The sequence below is a fragment of the Pseudonaja textilis genome, chromosome 10, assembly GCF_049901715.1.
Source record: "Pseudonaja textilis isolate UNSWEBS1 chromosome 10, rPseTex1.2, whole genome shotgun sequence".
NCBI classification, from domain to species: domain Eukaryota; kingdom Metazoa; phylum Chordata; class Lepidosauria; order Squamata; family Elapidae; genus Pseudonaja; species Pseudonaja textilis.
This window is the reverse complement of record NC_141999.1, coordinates 16083428-16094326: the sequence shown is the minus strand read 5'-3', so window position 1 is coordinate 16094326 and position 10899 is coordinate 16083428.

The window sequence follows — 10899 nt, the reverse complement described above, 5'->3', positions numbered from 1 at the left end:
CTATAGAAAATTAGGAAAATGATACCAATAGAAGAGAATATCTGTTGCTCAGGGTCGAAATGTGAAATTCTTGGTGCTCTTTGAGTTTGATTGTTTCCTTGCACACGTTTCATTACCCTACTAGGTAACATCATCAGTGTTAGAAGGGAATGGGGTTTGGTCTCTGCTGTTTTGTGCAATCAAAAGGAAAATGTCCTTGATGGAGACATGCAACTATCAAAACAAGGGGGAGTGAAATTTATCTGAAGTCCACAACACATGGAAGATACTCAGAACTGGCCAGAGAAATACTCTCCAATTCACAGGGACAAGTGAGGGATTTTGCTATTTTTTTGCTTGGTATCCTCATTGCCTTCTTGCCAAACCACTCTAGAGATATATTTTGCTGCTGGAGACATAGTAGCTAATGACATTTCCTCCTCCTTTCTGTATGAAGTGACACATGGCTCAAGGCCAGTTAATCTGGTATTGTGGTATCCTGAGCAGAAAATCCCACAAACCTTTCTCCTCTCCCATGAAATAAAACGATCTGCAAAATAAATCCAATGGTTAACATTTTGCTGTTTTTTCGTGGGCTGCAGCATCCTTTTAAGAAGTGCAAAAGTTGGGTGTGCTGACAGAGAGAGAGAGAGAGAGAGAGAGAGAGAGAGAGAAGGAAAGAGAGGGAGGGAGAGAAGGAGGGAGAGGGAGGAGAGAGAGGGAGAGGAAATAGAGAGGGAGAGAGAGAAGGAGAGGGAGAGGGAAAGAGAGGGAGAGGGAGGGAGAGAAGGAGAGAGGGAGAAGGAGAGAGAAAGGGAGAGGGAGAGAAGGAGAGGGAGAGAGGGAGAGGGAGGAGAGAGAGAAAGGGAGAGGGGGTGGGAGAGAGAGAGACCCATGCAGAGATCTTATACTTCAGACCGTATTTTGTGCAGAGAAATAAAACAAGATTCAAATCAAAACTGAAAATGCTCTGTAAGGAAATGAGAGAAACCAACAAAGTTCTGAGACTTCTGTTCAGGCTACATAAGTTGCTTAAGAAAGGGCTGTAAAAATGAGGCACAAATGCACCTCCGAAGACCATCTGTGCTTCCCATTCAACCCTGCTGAGAAGATGCAGATTCCACAGTGTGAGCCTAAGCAATCTATCTCTGGACCAGAAGGCACATCTGGAATTTTGAGAGCAACCTGTCTAATAAAGTCTCATCCAACAGCAAAGTCCTTGACTCACAACCATTTGTTTAGTGATCATCTGAGGTTACAACGGCACTGAAAAAAGTGACTTATGTCCGTTTTTCACATTTCCAGCCTCCCCACAGTCATGTCATCAAACTTCCGAAGCTTGGCCACTGGCTCATATTTATGACGGCCGCAGTGTCCTGGAGTCATGTGATCGATCACCTTTTGCGACCTTCCAACAAGCAAAGTTTGTGAGGAAGCCAGATTCATTTAACAAACATGTTACTAACCTTACAACGGCAGTGATTCACTTAACAACTGTGACAAGAAAGGTCGTAAAATGGGGCAAAACTCACTGAACTGCTGTCTCTCTTAGCAACAGAAATTTTGGGCTCAATTGTGGTTTTAAGTCATCTATCACAGTGAGCGGCTGTATAAATCGAATGAATGAATGAATGAATGAATGAATGAATGAATGAATGAATGAATGACAATCTGGTTCAATTGTCATGCAAGTATTTCAAACTTGACAACCTGAAGATGTGTGGAATCCCAGAATTCTCCAGCCAGCAGAATGGGGAGGTACCCCAATTAAATCAACTGGGAGAGGTAGCAGCCCAGCTTTTTCTTAAAAACTCCCAGAGTTGGAAAACCTACACTATCCCAAGGTAAATTGTTCGGCTGTTGTACAGATCAGAAAGCATTTCATTATATTTAAATGAAATCTAGTTAGCTGTAATTTATATCTATTCCTATGTGTGTTTGGTCTGTTTGTTTTCTGGCCTCTTTTCAAAACCCCTTGAGTTACAATTCACCATCATTCTTCAGGCTTTATGTAGGGTCTTGCATAAAATAAAATTTATACTGCTGGTCCGTGCTTTGCTGCACTCAATTTCCTCTTTATTCTTCTTCTTAATTTAAAGAACTTTTAAAAACATTAAAAGTCTGGGTAGATGGACAGCCTGGTTGTTGAGCTCTGCCATAAATGTTTCATGTTTCTTGCCTCCCCATGTTTATGTTTCATGCTGAGAAAAAAGTATCTGTTCAAGTTTCCCAACCTCTCACTCTCTGTCATGAAACAACTAGTATCACCTTCTGAATCAGCCAAAGAAATTTTTTTTAAAAAATGAAAATATTCTTCTTTTAAGTAGCATTTTCTTCATGACCTTTTGCCTCCGCTCAAGCATTGTTAGGTCCTCACATTTTGGAAACTGAAAGGACTGTTCCTAGACAGTCAATACTGCCATACCAAACAAACACTACAGGTAATCCTGGATTATAGTTAGTGATAGTTCATAGTTATGTGACTTTTGACCATTTTTCACACTTATGACTCTTGCAGCACCCCCATGGTCATGTCAACAAAATTCAGATGCTTGGCAACTGGCATGTATTTATGATGGTTGCAGTATCCTGAGATCACCTGATCCCCTTTTGTGACCTTCTGACAAGCAAAGTCAATGGGAAACCAGATTCACTTAACAAGCGTGTTACTGCTAATTGCCGTGATTCACTTAGTGACGGTGGAGAGAAAAGTCGTAAAAAAGATGTTTTGGGGCAGCAGTTCCCAGAATTCCTTCTTAGCATGATCTTTTGTCCTTTGACTATGGTGCAGAGGTAGTAGGATTCAGCAGGTTCTGACCAGTTCTGGAGAACCAGTAGTGGAAATTTTGACTAGTTCGGAGAACTGGCAAATCCCACCTCTGACTGGCCCCACCCCCATCTATTCTCTGCCTCCCATTGAGTCCCAGCTGATTGGTTGGGTCTTCTTTGGTTGCCCTGCACAGGAGAACAGAGCTGGAAAGCAGGTTAGTGAGGTGGGGAGGGAATGGGGATTTTGCAGTATCCTTCCCCTGCCATGCCCACCAAGCCAAGCCCACCAAGCCCACAGAACCAGTAGTAAATTTTTTTGAATCCTACTACTGCTATGGTGGCTGGGGAATTCTGGGAGTTGGCAAATTGAGGAAGCATGTTCCACTATAATGAATTAAAAGAACAGAATCACTTTGGTTCTGTATTATCCTTTAAAACGACACTGATTCTCCTCTTAAAAAGCCAATTTTCAGTGGCAAGGTCAAACAAGGTAATTTGTTCCCTTTCAGATGATCTGCATTTTTTAATTTATTATTTGACATCTGCCAAGGGTATGATCAATGACATAGTGCTAAGCAGGGATGGGATTCAATTTTTTTAACAACCAGTTCTGTGGGTGTGGCTTAGGTGGTGGGTGTGGTTTGGTGGTCATGTGACTGGGTGGACATGGCTTGGTGGTCATGTTATTGGCTGGGCGTGGCCAACTCAACATCACTCACATCGAGGCACGCATCTCCTCACTTGGCCTCTCATGACTTTAGGGATGCTGCAACAGTCGTAAGTGTGAAAAAGGGTCATAAGTCACTTTTTTCAGTGCCATTGTAACTTTGAATGGTCACTCCACACAAGCAAAGTACCAGCAAAGGAGGGAAAAAAACTCCAGAGAAGTTCCTGAGACAGGAAGTCTAGTCCTGCCAAGAATGTAATAAGGGTTAATGGAGAGGCAGTTTCTGCAAGCAACACCAGAATGTTTCCTTCCTGCCTTCCTTACAGGATTAGGCCAATAATTTCTTCTAACAATCGATTCTCTGAACTGCTTAGAATGTTAACAACCGGTTCTAGCGAATAGGTGCAAACCTGTAGAATCCCACCCCTGGTGCTAAGCAGTGGTGGGATTCAAAAATTTTTTGCCACCAGTTTGGTGGGCGTGGCTTGGTGGGTGCACTTTGCCTGCAGGCACAGTGGTGTTCTAACTCGCCTCCTGCAAGCCTGCACGATCCCAGTCGCTTTAGCAGCTGCCATGTGGCACTATCCTGTGCCACGCAAAGCAGCTGCGCTTCAAATTCAGAGGATAAAGGTGAGTATGGGAGCCGAGGTGGGCAGGTGGGCCCAACAGCAGAGCGGTGGAGAGAACCGGTTTGGTCTCCACTGCTCATTGCTGCTACCAGCTTGCCAGAACTGGGCCAAACCAGTAGAATACCACCACTGGTGCTAAGATAGGTGGTCTTTCAGAAAATAAATCATAAGCATTCAAATCACTATGCTTTTTAAACATTTGTGCCAGTGATGGAATTCAAAACTTTTTACTACTGGTTCTGTGGGTGTGGCTTGGTGGACGTGGCAGGGGAAGGATATTGCAAAATCTCCACTCCCTCCCCACCCCACTAACCTGCTTTCCAGCTCCGTTCTCCTGTGCAGGGCAACAAAAGAAGACCCAGCCAATCAGCTGTTACTCAGGAGGCAGAGAATAGATGGGGGTGGGCCAATCAGAAGTGGTATTTGCCAGTTCTTCGAACTCAAAATTTCCGCTACTGGTTCTCCAGAACTGGTTGGAACCTGCTGAGTACCACCTCTGATTTGTGCAGTGCAATTTTCATTTATAACCTGAGCATTTATTTCATTTATAACCTTGCTTGATTTTTTTTTGAAAATAATTATGTCAATAATTGTATGTTGGCTTTCTCCTCCAGAAGCGACAGGCTGAACAGCTGATAAGGTTTAAAAAAAATGATCAAGGTAACTTTAAGAAAGGTAAAAGTCACCAATTAAATAAAATACAACCAAAGAGAAAAATAATTATAAAGGATTAAAATAGCAATTTTGTTAAACTCCTGTGGATACATCTATGTGGCTTCCTTGGTAGCCAAAAATAAAATTCATAACCTAAGAACTGAAAAGCTTTCTGAAATAAATACAATGCCCAGTTGGCTCCAGAACTCCCAATGAGAATTATCTTAATATCTCTTGTAATCTTGATAATTCCTGGTTCTAATTATAGCAGGAATTAGATAACTTTTCTGGTGTTGAAAGTAGGCTAAATATTTGGGCCTTGCAGGGTAGAAAATTAAATCTGACTTTTATTCTCATTGCATATGTTAATAGTTCTTCTTTCTATAAATAGATGTTGTTTTTATCCAATGATTTTCTTCTTGTGATTCTTTTCCTATATGTTCTTTACTATTTAACTTTTTCTCTCATATTTTAATTTTTATTCAGGTGGTTTAGAATTGTCCCCTCCTCTTTATTTAGTATCTATTAATTTGAATAATGTGTTAAGTTTTTCTTCTTCTAAAGCTGTGTTTCTTAGACTTGGCAACTTTAAGAGGTGTGGACTTCAGATTTCAGATTTTCACAGCCAGCTGTGGAATTCTGGGATTTCAACTCCATCTCTTAAAGACACCAGATTTGAAAAACACTGTTCTAAATTATATAGCCTTTATGCAGTGGATTTACATAATGCCTTTTTAAAGCAATCTTAACTGTAATGTTTTTAAAAACCCTCTGTTTCATTTATTTTAGGCCAATCGTACTTATTTTTTCTAACATTCACAAAGCCAAAAAGCTCTCCCAAAATAACAGAATGTTTTATGCAATAACCTCATGATTGGATGGCTCATTCCCAAGAAATCCTCTGATATTTATTTTTTCTCTTTTGTTTCCATTTTAAATTGTGGGTTTTGCTAGAAGAATTAAAAGCATGATCCTGCTTTTAAAAAAGTAGGAATAGCTGAGATCTCTCCCTCTTCTCTCTCCCTCTCTCCATCCATCCATCCATCCACCCATCCATCCATCCATCCATCCATCCATCCATCCTTACCTACCTACCTTTTTTCCTACGTATCTATCTACCTATCTATCATCATCTCCACTTTCTATAGAGGGATGATTTGAAAGCATCCTGTCATATTGTATTACTGTGTGGTTCAAAAGTATTACTGTTTCGGACAGGAAGGCTGTGCATAGAATGGTGAGGACGGCAGAAAAAAATTATTGGACATTCACTTCCTTCTATCCAGGACATGGCATATATCAGGAATGCTTGACCAGGCCCTGCAATATTGTTTGGGACATCCTCTCCATGACCGATTTTTTTTGTTACCTTCTGGAAGGAGGCTTCATGGTATCCGAAGCAGAACAACTAGATTCTGTAATAGCTTTGTACCATATATATAGTATCAATTTTGTTAACTCCCAAGACTCTTTTTTCCGCTATATATTCTAAATGGAATGTGATCAATGTATGTGTGTATAGCATCTCTCTCTCTCTCTCTTTCTCGCTCTCTCTTTCTCTCTCTCTCTCTCTCTCCTTTTGAGAGCGGGCATCAGAATTTCATTTTTAATATGTGCCGGTGTGCTCACAGAAAAAAGTGACAATGAAGATTTTCTTAAAAACTCTCTGGCTCAGTGTCCCATAACTCCCAGCCTGATTTAGGAGACATTCCCCTTTTTTTCTGGCAAAAGAGGGGGCAACAACAATCACCCCAAAACAGCCGCTCTCACACTGTTTTTCTGCTCCTGAAAGGGCTGCTCTATCAAGTCCTGACAGCTCTCCTATCAGTTTTTGTGGCTGTCTCTGTGTGTTTACGTGTGTCAGGGTGAGGCAGATAGGCTGAAAGAAGCATCCCACAAATAATTTCATGGAAGAGAAGCTACAAGAACTGCTGCTGACTCATCAAATTCCCTTATAAATCGTTACCAAAAATATACACATGTCGAGGCAGGAAATTGTCATTCTCGGAGCAGCCTTCATTTAAAAAAAAAAAAAAAGGAGGCGGGGGCGGGGAGAAATATGCTGGTTCCCAGTCAGAGAAGGGAGCTCTCCATCCCCCCCCTACTTGACTGTGGGGCTTGCCGAGCTGACTTGGGCTATAGAACTAGAGATGGTTGTGTTGGAAGTTCAAACCTACCCCTCTCCTAGGGAAATGAAATATTTTAGGATATACTAAAAAAAGGCAGAATATTTCCTCCAAAAGAAAAGTAGAAACCCAGAGAGGCAGAAACTCAGCCCCATCCCCCACCTGTTTCCGGCCTTCCCGAACTTCCGGGAGGCCCATTTTTTGCCCTCCAAGCCGTCCGTGTGCGCCCTGCATCCAAATGGGCCTTGTGGAGATTCTTGGGAGGGGCGGGTTGGGGTGGGCAGGACCAGCCAGGAGTGGATTTGGGGGTTCTCCAAACTGCACAGAATCCTAGCTAGAGGCTCTCCCGAACCCTCATCCCACCCCTGTGTTTTTCACGCAGCCTCCCCGTGGTCACATGATCAAAATTCAAACACTTGGGAACTGACTCACATGTATGACGGTTGCGGGGTCCCGGGGTCATTGTGATCCCCTTTTGTGACCTTCTGACCAGCGAAGTCCATGGGGGGGGGGACCAGTTTCACTTAACAACCAGGTGACTAACCTAACAACTGCAGTGATTCACTTGTGGCAAGAAAGGTTGTAAAATAGAACAAAATTCATTTCACAATTGTTTCAGTCAGCAGCAAAACTTTTTCAGCCAGGGATGGTTAACCTCGGATTCCAAGGACTACATGTGCTCCAAACTCTTTCTGGCAGTTCCCACACCCCTCCCGATCCCACTAACTTAAAAACCAGTAACTTCATTTCCTGCCCTTCTGGGATTATTAGGAAAATTCTGAGGAAAATCCTAGGAAAAACTTTGCATCACACCTAAAATAGGCTTCACATAGGCAAACTCCTCCCCTGCCTGTCTAAAAAATTCAGCCGAAAAATAGAAAATGTCAGGGCCTCTTTAAACTCCCTGGAGTGCTCCATTACTTCTTTCTTATACATACAGTAAGTTGGGATTGTTTTTGGCTGAAGGGTAAAGCTGAAAAGCTGAAAATTGAGAGTGATATGTAACATCCCGGTGTTGGAAGAAAAATCCTTCTGGGTTCAGTTCCAAGTGGGGAAAAAGACACTGGAAACATGGAGGCTGTTTGAAAAGATGGTTTAATGGTGGCAGGACCACATGGCCTGGAGCTCCAGAGTGAAAAGGAAGGATGATCACATGCTAAGTTCAAGGAGAAGGAAGAGATCAAGACAGGGACTGATAAGCTGAGAGTGCCTGGGTTTTATAACCTTTGTTGGGATTTGAATTGGAGCTTGTATTCTAATTGGTTGTCAGACTCCCATGAGGCCATGCAGAGGCAACTCTGTAGGCTGTCCTGAGTTCCAGGCTTGGTTGAGCCTTGCTAGATGATGATGCACTGAAAGGGCCTTTGAGCAATTGCTATAGCTTTACTTGGAGATCTTTGTTATGTAAAAGTATTCTGGCCCAGGCCTTAATGGCCCACCCATTAACAAAGGTGAGGGTGAGCTTCTGCTTCTGAGGTGAGTTTCTGCTTCTGAGTTTCTACTCTTTTTAGGGGAAATATTCTGCCTTTTTAATATTGCCCAAGATATTTCATTTTTCTAGGAGAGGGTGGGTGGGTGCTAACTTCCTACACCGGATTGAGTAGGAAGTCCAAAAAAACAAAACACCTCTGCGAAAAGATAACAAACTATTTCCTGGTCTGGGCTGCTGGGGGTTCGGAGGGGTTCGGAAGAGCCCCCAGCTAAGATTCTGTGCAGTTTGGAGAACCCCCCAAATCCCACTCCTGGCTGGCCCCAACCCAGCCCTCCCCTCCCAGGAGCCCCCACGTGGCCTGTTTTGGATGCAGGTAGGTGCAGGGCGTGTGTGGAGGCTCAGGGAGGGTGAAAAACAGGCCTCCTGGAAGTTCAGGAAGGCTGGAAATGGGCCTGTTTCCAACTTCAGGAGAGCCTCCGGAGCCCAGGGAGGCCATTTTTGCCCTCCCAAAAGCTTGAGGAAAACCTCGGGAGCCTGGGGAGGGCAAAAACGCCCCCCCTGCCACTGTGATGCAGGAGGCCAACTAGGCCACGCCCACCCTGGCCACACCTAGCCAGCAACCGGGCAGAGAACCTGTTGCTAAAATTTTTGAAGCTCACCCCTGACTATTTCCATATTATTGCCAAGACAACTATTACGTTTCTATGTACTGATCAGGAGCTGAGCTCAAGCGGGCGTCATTACCATTTAATTAGGGCGTGGTGGCATTGTTGTATGGAGGCCTTTAACAAGTTAACAATTTGCTGCCATGAAATTTATCTGGAATCTGCTGCCTTTCCCCTCCCTTTCCAGCAGCCTGGTTGGGTGACTGATTGTTCTCCAGAAAGATGGCCCTCTGGCTATGGTAGCAATAGCTTGTTTGCTGCTCCAGTTAAGAGAGCCACCAATGCAAGGAGGGAAAAAAACAACAACCTCGGAATCCACCCACCTGAGCCCAGCATTTCTGTTAAACGAGAAATTTGTTAAGTGAGTTTTGCCTCGTTTTAAGGGCTTTCTTGCCTCGGCTGTTAAGTGAATCACGGCAGTTGATAAGTAAGTAAAACCTGGTTGTTAAGTGAGTCTGGCTTTCCATCGGCTTAGCTTGCCAGAAGGTTGCAAAAGGGGACCCCTTGCCTTTGGGGCACAGCAACGGTCATAAATATGAACCAGTTGCGGAACGTCTGGATTTGGATGATGTGATCGTGGGGAGGCTGCAAAGGTCGTAACTCTGAAAAACGGTCAAAAGTCACTTTTTTTCAGTGCCGTTGCAACTTTGAACGGTGAGTAAATGGAACTGTTGTAAGTTGAGGACTGTCTGCATAGGGAGTTCTCGACTTACAATCACACATCAACCCCAAAATTTCTGTTGCTAAGCAAGATAATTCTTGAGTGTTACGACTTTTCTTGCCAAAGTGGTTACGTGAATCAATGCAGTTGGCTAAGTTAGCAACACGGTCGTTAAGCGAATCTGGCTTCCCCATTGACTTTCCTTGTCAGAAGGTCTCAAAAGCAGATCACATGGTCTCAGGACACTGCAATAGGTCATAAATATGAACCAATTGCCAAGTGTCTGAATTTTGACCGTGGGGGATGTTGCGATGGACCTAAGTGTGAAGAATGGTCATAAGTCACTGATTTCAGTGCCACTGTAACTTTGATCATTAAATGAATGGTTGTAAGTTGAGGAGTCCATGTATGAAGCACGAGAATAACAGAGTTGGAAGGGACCTTGTAGGTCATCTAATCCAACCCCCTGCTTTCAACCAGTTTCTTTTTAGTTCTTGACTATAGGAAATTGGGAGTTTTCGGCTCAGTGAGCCAAGCCCCTGAATTTTGATCTTGTAACCATGGAGATGCCTCAGCGGCCATAAGTGTGAAAGGAGGTCATAACTAAGTCACTCTTTTCAGTGCCGTCGTAACTTTGATCGGTCACTCAACGAACCATTGTCAGCCGAGGTATTCTGCACGTTGCATTGCAAAGGGATTCTTGTGCAGATACACCAAGAAACACAATACCGCCAGTGGGGTTTGCTGACATTAGCAAAGGTAACTGACACCCTTTTTGACCTGCAGGCAGTAAAAGTTGGAGTTGGGGAGTGGGGGGTGGTGGAAAGGTGGTTATTTTGGAAAAGGTTTAGACAGCTCATCTCCTCCATGGGAGGTTCTCTGGGTTGGTCGGCAGCAGAGAGAGGCGATGGGGAGGGCAGCCATTGTCTCCCAACCACATCAAAGAGGCAACCTTTCAAATGCTTAACATTCCCCAGCTCCTATGGGGCCTCGGGCTGATTGTCTTTCCCTGTTTACAAAACAACAGGAGAAGGCTGTGTATGTCCCCTCCATAGAGGAATGTGCTTGTTTGCTCATCCCCTGGTCTTCAGTGGTGTGCTTATCTAGGCACGTCCACCAAGAGCTCCTTCCTGGTCTAGCTTGTGTCACAAGAGTCCAGTCAAAGGGAGGGAAAGGAGGAGACCCACCACCATGAGCTGGAGAGCTATCGTCACCTCCCGTGGTTGCTCACCAGCACGGATGCTACTACCAGTGGTGGGATTCAATATTTTTTTAACTAGCTTGGTGGGCGTGACAGGGGAAGGATACTGTAAAATC